At 39.1% G+C, this 10,509-nt stretch overlaps 1 pseudogene; it reads right to left on the reverse strand.

Moving 5' to 3' along the window:
• Positions 1 to 7,962: 7,962 nt before the first annotated feature.
• On the reverse strand, positions 7,963 to 9,131 carry LOC100663863 (olfactory receptor 52N1-like; annotated as a pseudogene).
• Positions 9,132 to 10,509: the final 1,378 nt, after the last annotated feature.

Raw genomic sequence — 10,509 nt, forward strand, 5'->3', positions numbered from 1 at the left:
AATTTATGAACTTATTCATGTTCTTATAATGAGTCTACTAATTCATAACCATTTATCTGAGATCAATTTATTCAATGGTTTGTCCAAATGTATGCAATATTTGTGATCTTTATATAAAACACTGGTGAAACACTTGCCCATCTCTTTATTTGACAGTTACTTTTCTTCATTATGCTCCCCTTGTTCTTTCTCCTTCCTTCATGATGGTTATAACTTGGTGGCCTGGGCCAGAGCTACCTGGGTATTTATCATGTCTCTTTACTTACCTGTAAACTGTTTTAGCCCCCATGTATCTGTCAGTTTGTCATACTGTGGGGGCTTGCATGAAGCTGTGATACTGTAAGCTATGCTACTGATATTCGGATACCAGCAGGGTCACCCATGGAGGACATGTTTCAGCTGAGCTTATAGACTAAGACAGACTAGGAAGAAGGACCTGGCAGTCTACTTCTGAAGAGCATTAGCCAGTGAAACCTTATGAATAGCAGTGGAACATTGTCTGATATAGTGCTGGAAGATGAGCCCCCCAGGTTGGAAGGCACTCAAAAGACGACTGCAGAAGAGCTGTCTCCTCAAAGTAGAGTTGACCTTAATGGCGTGGATGAAGTAAAGCTTTCAGGACCTTCATTTGCTGATGTGGCATGGCTCAAAATGAGAAGAAACAGCTGCAAACATCCATTAATAATCAGAACCTGGAATGTACGAAGTATGAACCTAGGAAAATTGGAAATCATCAAAAATGAAATGGAACGCATAAATATCGATGTTCTAGGCATTAGTGAGCTGAAATGAACTGGTATTGGCTATTTTGAATCAGACAGTCATATAGCCTACTATGCTGGGAATGACAACTCAAAGGGGAATGGTGTTGTATTCATCGTCAAAAAGAACTTTTCAAGATCTATCCTGAAGTATAATGCTGTCAGTGATAGGAAAATATCCATACACCTACAAGGAAGACCAGTTAATAATACTGTAATTCGAACTTATGCACCAAACACTAGGGCCAGAAGATTTTTATCAGCTGCTGCAGTCTGAAATTGATCGAACATGCAATCAAGATGTATTGAAAATTATTGGCAATTGGAATGCAAAAGTTGGAAACAAAGAAGAAAGCTCAGTAGTTGGAAAATATGACCTTGGTGATAGAAACAATGCCAGAGATCGACTAATAGAATTTTGCAAGACCAAGGACTTCTTCATTGCACAAACCTTCTTTCACCAACATAAATGGCGACTATAAACATGGACCTCAACAGATGGAACACACAGAAATCAAATTGACTACATCTGTGGAAAGAGACGATGGAAAAGCTCAATATTATCAGTCAGCACAAGGACAGGGGCTGACTGTGCACAAGATCATCAAGTGCTCATATGTAAGTTCGAGATGAAACTGAAGAAAATCAGAGCAAGTCCACGAGAGCCAAAATATGAACTTAAGTATATCCCACCTGAATTTAGAGACCATCTCAAGAATAGATTTGATGCATTGAACACTAGTGACTGAAGAACAGACGAGTAGTGGAATGACATCAAGGACATCATACATGAAGAAAGCAAGAGGCCATTGAAAAGAGAGGAAAGAAAGAAAAGACCAAGATGAATGTCAGAGGAAACTCTAAAATTTGCTCTTGAGCGTTGAGGAGCTAAAGCAAAAGGAAGAATTGATGAAGTAAAAGAACTGAACAGAAGATTTCAAAGGGCATGTCGAGAAGACAAAGTAAAGTATTATAATGACACGTGCCATGAACTGGAGATGGAAAACCAAAAGGGAAGAATATGTTTGGCGTTTCTCAAGCTGAAAGAACTGAAGAAAAAGTTCAAGCCTCAAGTTGCAATAGTGAAGGATTCTATGGGGAAAATATTAAACGAAGCAGGAAGCATCAAAAGAAGATGGAAGGAATACACAGAGTCATTATACCAAAAAGAATTAGTCGACGTTCAACCATTTCAAGAGGTGGCATATGATCAGGCACCGATGGTACTGAAGGAAGAAGTCCAAGCTGCTTTGAAGGCATTGGCGAAAAACAAGGCTCCAGGTATTGATGGAATATCAATTGAGATGTTTCAACAAACAGAGGCAGCACTGGAGGTGCTCACTTGTCTTTGCCAAGAAATATGGAAGACAGCTTCCTGGCCAACTGACTGGAAGAGATCCATACTTATGCCTATTCCCAAGAAAGATGATCCAACCAAATGTGGAAATTATAGAACAATATCATTAATATCACACACAAGCAAAATTTTGCTGAAGATCATTCAAAAATGGCTGCAGCAGTATGTCGACACCAAACTGTGAGAAACTCGGGCTGGTTTCAGAAGAGGATGTGGAAGCAGGGATATCATTGCTGATGTCAGATGGATCCTGGCTGAAAGCAGTGAATACCAGAAGGATGTTTACCTGTGTTTTATTGACTATGCAAAGGCATTCGACTGTGTGGCTCATAACAAATTATGGACAACATTGCAAAGAATGGGAATTCCAGAACACTTCATTGTGCTCTTGAGAAACCTTTACATAGATCAAGAGGCAGTTGTTCAGACAGAACAAGAGGATCCTGGGTAGTTTAAAGTCAGGAAAGGTGTGCCTCAGGGTTGTATCCTTTCACCATACCTATTCAATCTGTATGCTGAGCAAATAATACGAGAAGCTGGACTATATGAAGAAGAACGGGGCATCAAGATTGGAGGAAGACTCATTAACAACCTGCGTTATGCAGATGACACAACCTTACTTGCTGAAAGTGAAGAGGACTTGAAGCACTTCTAATGAAGATCAAAGACCACAGCCTTCAGTATGGATTGTACCGCAACATAAAGAAAACAAAAATCCTTACAACTGGACCAATGAGCAACATCATGATTAGTGGAGAAAAGATTGAAGTTGTCAAGGATTTCATTTTACTTGGATCCACAATCAACAGCCATGGAAGCAGCAGTCAAGAAATCAAAAGGTGCATTGCATTGGGTAAATCCTCTGCAAAGGACCTCTTGCAAGTGTTGAAGAGCAAAGATGTCACCTTGAAGACTAAGGTGTGCCAGACCGAAGCCATGGTATTTTCAATTGCATCATATGCATGTGAAAGCTGGACAATGCATAAGGAAGGCCGAAGAAGAATTGACATCTTTGAATTGTGGTGTTGGCGAAGAATATTAAATATACCATGGACTGCCAAAAGAACTAACAAATCTTTCTTAGAAGTACAACCAGAATGTTCCTTAGAGGCAAGGATGGCAAGACTGCGTCTTACATACTTACTTTGCGCATTTTGTCAGGAGGGATCAGTCCCTAGAGAAGGACATCATGCTTGGCAGAGTACAGGGTCAGCGGAAAAGAGGAAGACCCTCGACGTTGTTGATTGACACAATGGCTGCAAAAATGAGCTCAAGCATAACAACGATTGTAAGGGTGGCTCAGGACCAGATAGTGTTTCTTTCTGTTGTGCATAGAGTCACTATGGGCTGGAAATGAATCAACGGCACCTAACAACAACAACAACAACAAACTGTTTTAGCGTATGGGTCAAAAAATCTTTCTCCTGTTTTGCTCCATGAATGAGGGAAGTACCTGAATAAAAAACAAAACAAACAAACAAAAAAGCATATTCAGTAAGGTGGAGTCAGATTGGCTGAGTGCAAACTGTGACTAAATTGAAGAAGGAAATGGGTATGGGGAAGGGTGGGCTAGTGACTTAGAGGAAAGAAGATGTATGTACATCTTTCCTTGATTTGGGTGTACTCAGAAATTTTGCTACCTAATTCTCTGTCTCTGGCAGTGCACCCTGTTTTTGAAAAACAATGAATAAACAGGAAAAGAAGAATTCTCTATGCTCTTGACTTGTCCCTTGCCCACAAGAGCACACATCTGTTGCCAGTCCTATCTTTGCTTTTAATGTGAAATGATCGTGATTTTCTTAATTGTTCACACACAGAGACCTGTGAGACATGAAGTGCAAAATTCTCTGTAGAGCAGTTCTCCTGATCTCTGTGATAATACAGACAGACTGGGGCAATTCTAGGAGCCCTTGTCGTGCAATGATTAAGAACTACGGCAAGCTGTTGCTGCCAATAAAATGTCAGCAGTTCAAATCCACCAGCTGCTCCTGGGAAACCCTAAGGGGCAGTTATACTCTGTCCTATAGGGTTTCTATGAGTCAGAAATGACTTGACAGCAGTGGGTTTGGTTTTGGGTTTTCGGACAATTCTAGACTTTGTCATACATTAATTGTCAGGAAGGTAGAAAGTGTTCCTTACCCACAGTGCAGCTTCAAAGAAGAAAGAATGTGAAGAGTGGTCATGTCAGAGTAAGGGCCCAGAATGCATGCTATGCCAGCTTATAGACCTTGGATTAGAAGTGTTTAGCCCAGCTGTCTTCCCACAGGAAATATGCATAACCTCTGAAATCCTCAGGAGTCCTGAGTTTTCTCAGTGTGAACAGAGCTTAGGCGCTCCCAGAGAACACATGGCCCTAGGAGAAAGCAGGATGCTAAGTTTCACATATTTGGGGAGGGTGGGGGAAGCTGCCTCTACCATAGTTGGGCCCCAAAAGATGACAACCCAGAAAGGAACTCCTATGCCAGATAGCCATTTGGAGTAGAAGTTGGAAATTTGTCCTTGTGCAATTAAAAATAAAGCAAAGATGCATAAATGTGTGGGAGTGTAAAAAAAAAAAGAGTAGTTGCTTATTATTCTGACTTCTGAAATAGTAAATGGTCATTGATTAAAATGACATGTACTACTTTACACTCAGAAATACCTGCTATTAGGACTTTATTGTCTTTGTTATAACAATTAAAAAAAAATCAGGATCATAATTTACAGACTATTTTACAACTGTTTGCTTCCACTAAAAATACGTCATGAAGGTTTCATCAATAACTCTTCTTCAACATGAATTCCAAAGTTAGCATAATATTCTACTGATGGTTATAACCTTTCCTTTAAACATTTAGTCCTCTAATTTAGGACTTTGAGTTCATTTTCAACATGTTTTTTTAACAATAATATTGTAATAAATATCAACATATTCATAATTAATTCCATAGGAAAATCCATAGATAAGGAAATGTTGCAACAAAAATTAACTAATTTTAAAGGATTTATATTGCCATATTTTCCCCCAGAAAGGTTACACCAAAACTCTCTACTCCATACCCCTGAACAATGGCAATTATATATTTCACCTCTTTCAGGGAGGTTTCCTAAGCGTAACTGGTCTCCTTTGCCTCTGGGAGCATTTTTCTTGCACATTGATTTCATGTTATTTTAAAATGTCCTAAAAATCCTTTTTACCCAATTATTATTGTTAGTTGCCATTGAGTTGGCTCCAACTCATGGTAACATGTACAACAGAACAAAACCTTACACGGTCCTGCACAATTCTCACGATCATTGGTATCCTTGAGTTCATTGTTTCAACCACAGTGTATTTTGAGTTCCTTTCAATCTATGGGGTTTGTCTTCCAGCCACTATATTGGACAATATTCTATTGTGATATATAGATTTTTCCATTGGCTAATTTTTGGAAGTAGATCACTAGGCCTTTCTTCCCAGCCTCTCTTAGTCTCAAAATTCCACTAAAGCCTGTCCACCATGGGTGACCCTGTGGGTATCTGAAATACTAGTGGCATAGTTTTCAGCATCATAAAAAACTCGCTATTGAGTGGATTCCTACTCATAGCGACCCTATAGGACAATATAGAACTGCCCCACAGGGTTTCCAAGGAACAGCCGATGGATTCAAACTGCAGATCCTTTTGGTTAGCAGCTGAGGCCTTAACCACTGTACCACCAGGGTTCCAAGCAACATGCAAACCACCACAGTATGACAAATTGACAGGTGGTGGTTCTCTTTTTTCCTGTTCTTAACCTTCTGTGATCAGGCCTATTGTACTCTTGCAGCACCTGCAGAGCTGTAGGGGTTCTTTCTTTCTTTTCCTAGACTGATGCCACTAATCCCATATTTCAGTCTACTTTGGTTTATTCTCTAATTTCTCCTGAGTACGTCCTCACATAGCTTACTAAGAAAAGTTGCTATGCATGTCAATTTTCTTCATTTTTTCACATCTGAATATCTTTACTGCTTTCACAGTTGATTGATTATCAAGTTGGGTACAGAATTTTGGTCTAATGATGTTTATTTTCCTAAGTAAAAAACACTGCTCCTTTGTATTCCAGCATTCGTTTTTTTTTTTTGGTAGATATCCTTTTTCATACGCTTAAATGTGACTTGCTTTTTTCATGCTTGAACTTACACTTCAAAGTTTTTGAGCCTTTGTATTATGTTTATGTACTTCAATTTCATAGTGGTAGGTCCAGGTTTCAGTCTTTTTTAAAGAATTTATCTGGTTATTTTGTGGGCTACTTCAATTAAAAAATCTGAATTTAGTTCTAGGAAATATTATAATTGTTTGAGTAAACTATTCACTTTGTTTCAGTACTTTTCTCATTTTAGGGTAATCCGAATTAATTTGACCTCCTGCAATTATCCTTTGTTCTTGGGTATAATCTTAACAACCAATATTATAGGTTAGAAGTTTTAGGTAAAGGGAACTTTATATAATATTTTGTAGGCATAAGTAATTGACAGATAATGTAATTAAGTTAAATCCTTACTGTCTAAAACAGAGGGTAGGTAAGCTAATTGAAGCTCAGGCATGGCTTGAAGTAAAAGGAGTAGTCACCAGAAGAACAGCATCAACACACACGCACACACATCCAACAATTTAAGAGTCTGTCTCTCAAAAGGAGATAGATGGAAACATTTTAAAGAGGGAGGCTTTTTTTTTTAAATATACAGTTGTATTGTGTTATGATAATGTGTACAAATATTCACATATTATTTACACTAAATTATTTGCTTCTCACAGAAACCAAACTACACATATTTTGTAAACCAGAGACAGGCAGTATAGGAGGCAGGGAAGAATCATGTTTTACAATTTAGAGAGGTCTGAGTATGTGCTCCAGACATATTCTTTTAAAGAAGTATTTTATTGGAGGGTAGTATGCATGCAGAAAACACAGCAAGCCATACAACCACAGCTTCACGAAATATCACCAACTGGACACACCCTGAGCTGCCATACAGGTGAAGGACTAAACCATTGGCAGACCCGCAGAGGCACATCTCATATTCTGTCCAATCACTACCTTTTCTCTTATTCTCAAAGGTATACATTATTCTAATTTTCAACACCGTATGTTAGTTATGGAAACCCTGGTGGTGTAGTGGTTAAGTGCTACGGCTGCTAACCAAAGGGTCAGCAGCTCAAATCCGCCAGACACTCCTTGGAAACTCTGTGGGGCAGTTCTACTCTGTCCTATAAGGTCACTATGAGTCAGAATTGACTCCGCGGCACTGGGTTTGGGTTTTTTTTTTTGGTTTGGTTGTTAGTTATGCCTGATTTTGAACTTTATACAACTGGAATCATATAGCATATATATTTCACTCAATATTATATTTGAATACACTACAATTATTTTACACACTCTGTTGCTGATGAACATTTGGGTCATTTCTGTGTTCTAGATGTTCTGAATATTCTGCTATTAACAAGTTTTACAAGACTTTTTGATGATCACGTGTATGATTTACTACTGGATATATAGCCGGTGAGACTGATATAGAAAGCAGATCAGAACTTCAGAAATATGAATGAACTCCAAATGGTCTTAGAAGGAGATTCCTGAAATAAATTAGCACAGACATAGATGAAAATGGCTCATATTTTGCTAGGGAATTAAAAAAAAAAAAAAGTTCAGCTCCAGTCCTAGTGATCCAGCCACTGGGCTGCAAACTCATACAAGTTGTCATTCAAGGTAGTGTTCTCTCTCCTTGATAATTAAATACAATGAACTTTGAAGTCCCCTACAAGTAAAGAGACTTTGGAGAACATGAAATTTCAGAAGAGTGGATCTTTGCCTACATGAGCATGGTGGTACCCTTTCAAAAAAAGTTGAAATACTTGAGTCATGTAAAAATATTTTGTGTGACTAAATATCTCGTTTCCTTTGCTTGGTCCCTTATTGACTTGCTGATCTCAATCTGGCTAAGAAATCTCACAGAAGGTTCTTTAAATGTTATGAGAAGAAATGTCCTTTCTCTTAAACAGGAACCTAATGACTCTTTCTCGTATCTGCTTGGTTTTCACTCTGTACACAATAGGGTTCATTGTGGGGGGCATGAGTAGATAGAGGTTAGCCATGATAATGTGTATGTGGGGTGGAATGGTATGCCCCCCAAAACGGTGTGTAAAGAGGGTGAAGAAGGCTGGAACATAGGTGATGACGATGGCACAAATGTGGGCAGCGCAGGTGCTAAAGGCCTTCCGTTGAGCATCTGCTGATCACAGACTCACCACTGCTCGAAGAATCATGGCGTAGGAAATTGTGATGCACAAGATATCAAAACCCCCAATCAGAAGGGCAGCCATCAGACCATAGACAGCATTGACCTTGACATTACCACAGGATATCTTCGCCACAGACATGTGGTCACAGTAGGTCTGGGGTATGACATTGCCTCAGCAGTATGGTAGGCGTTTAGTGAGGAAAGTGAAAGGCATGGCAAGCATTACACCTCTAAGAAAAATGTTGAGCCCAGCCTCGGCAATGACTGAATTAGTAAGAATAGTGACATAGCTCAGGGAGTAGTAGATGGCCACATAGCGGTCCAGGGCCATGAGTATGAGCACCCCAGACTCCATCCCGGTAAGCATGTGGACAAAGAACATCTGGGACAAGCAGGCATTAAAAATCAATCTCCTTGCAATTGAAATGCAGAGGGTGTGGGGGGGTGTGCTGGTGCACATGAGCACATCTGTGAAGGACAGAAGGGCTAGGAAGATGTACATAGGTCTGTGTAAGGCCTTTTCAGAGTAGATGAGGTACATAAGGCCAAAATTCCCTGTAATGGCAATGCTGTACATGGTACACAGGGGAAAGGAGATCCACAAATGCACTTCTTCCAGCCCAGGGATGCCTTTGAGGATGAATGAAGCTGGGATTAGGCTGGTATCATTTAGAAATGACATAACAACTGTTGGAAGTTCATAGTACAAAAGTTACAGAATTCCATCTGTAAGCAGAAAATAAAATAAAATAGATCAGAGTAACTGACAACCAAGATTTTCCCCATGATACCTAACTTAACTTTCTTATAGATCAATAACCATATATGCTCTCCTATGTTGAATATGTGGTATATACTCTGTTTGGCTCCATGTCTTAAGCATTAGATTTTCACCAGATGAATTAACTTGAGCCTAGCCGATGTGCCTGGATAGGGCCTTTTCTTATAATGTAGTTCATTCCCCAGGCTGAAGTTGGCCACCACTTGAACAACTGGATGACCAAGGGTTGATTAAATATTTACTGTCTTCTAGGTGCTCACCACCATAGAGATGTCTATTTTTTTCTGAAATGCTGACATTCTTCATTGTATGCCTTTCACATTTGATCAGTCTTATGTTGTAGACAAGCTGACTATGACATTTTAGCCGAAACATCCACCTGCTGGCATGCAAAAAATTACGAATTAGTTACTTTGTACCAACAGCTTTCTTTAAGCTGAATCATAGAATTATCCTAAATGTGAAAAAATTATCCCTTCCCAGTATCATCAAAAGGCCATCTCTTGGTGGCCTTGCACCACAGCTGAACTTCAGCACTGGAGGCAGGTGTGACTCACAGGCTAAGTTATCCTTATTAGTTAGGTAAATACTTTTTAAGGAGCCCCAGTGGCACAATGGTTGAGTGTTCTGCTGCTGGCTGAGGGGTTAGTGATTTGAGCCTACATGCCACTCTGCTCTAATGGGCATTGCAGCCTGGGGGACCTTTTGGGGCAGTTCTGCTCTGTTGAATGGGGTCACTATGAATCAGAATCCACTGAGCAGGACCTAACAACAACAACAACAACAAGCACTTTCATTGAAGAATAACAACCAAACAATAGTTTAGCGTAACTGGTAAAGAACTTGTTGAGAGCTACACGTTTCTAAGAACTACCTATATTGGATTAAATTGACAAGAGCAACTCAAAAGATTAGAGAAGAACCTCAGGGAGCAGTGAGTTTATGTTAATGGAGAGAATCAACTCAGAAAAGGAAGGTGAGAACGATTGCACACCTAGAAGAATGCAATCAATGTCACTGAATTGCATGTGTAGAAACTGTTGAATTGGTGTATGGTTTCTTGTATATATATTCTCAACAACAAGAAAAAATAAAACAAATTTAAAACACATGCAAAGAAAGGTTATCTATTAACCCCTTTGATATTTAAATCAACATCACATTAAATAGATGGCGAAGAATCATTGGAAATGCAATAAATCATGAGATGCTAATGTTTTTCTAAAGTTAGAGACAAATATGTAATCCAATAAGGATAATATTTATCATTTTAAACTAAATTGATTGAAATTCCATTTAGAACATGGTCTGTATTTTTTACTCATATCAAAAATCCAGAGAGCCATAGAGTCAAATGGTTCTCTGGCTACA

The sequence above is a fragment of the Loxodonta africana genome, chromosome 7 (assembly GCF_030014295.1).
Source record: "Loxodonta africana isolate mLoxAfr1 chromosome 7, mLoxAfr1.hap2, whole genome shotgun sequence".
NCBI classification, from domain to species: domain Eukaryota; kingdom Metazoa; phylum Chordata; class Mammalia; order Proboscidea; family Elephantidae; genus Loxodonta; species Loxodonta africana.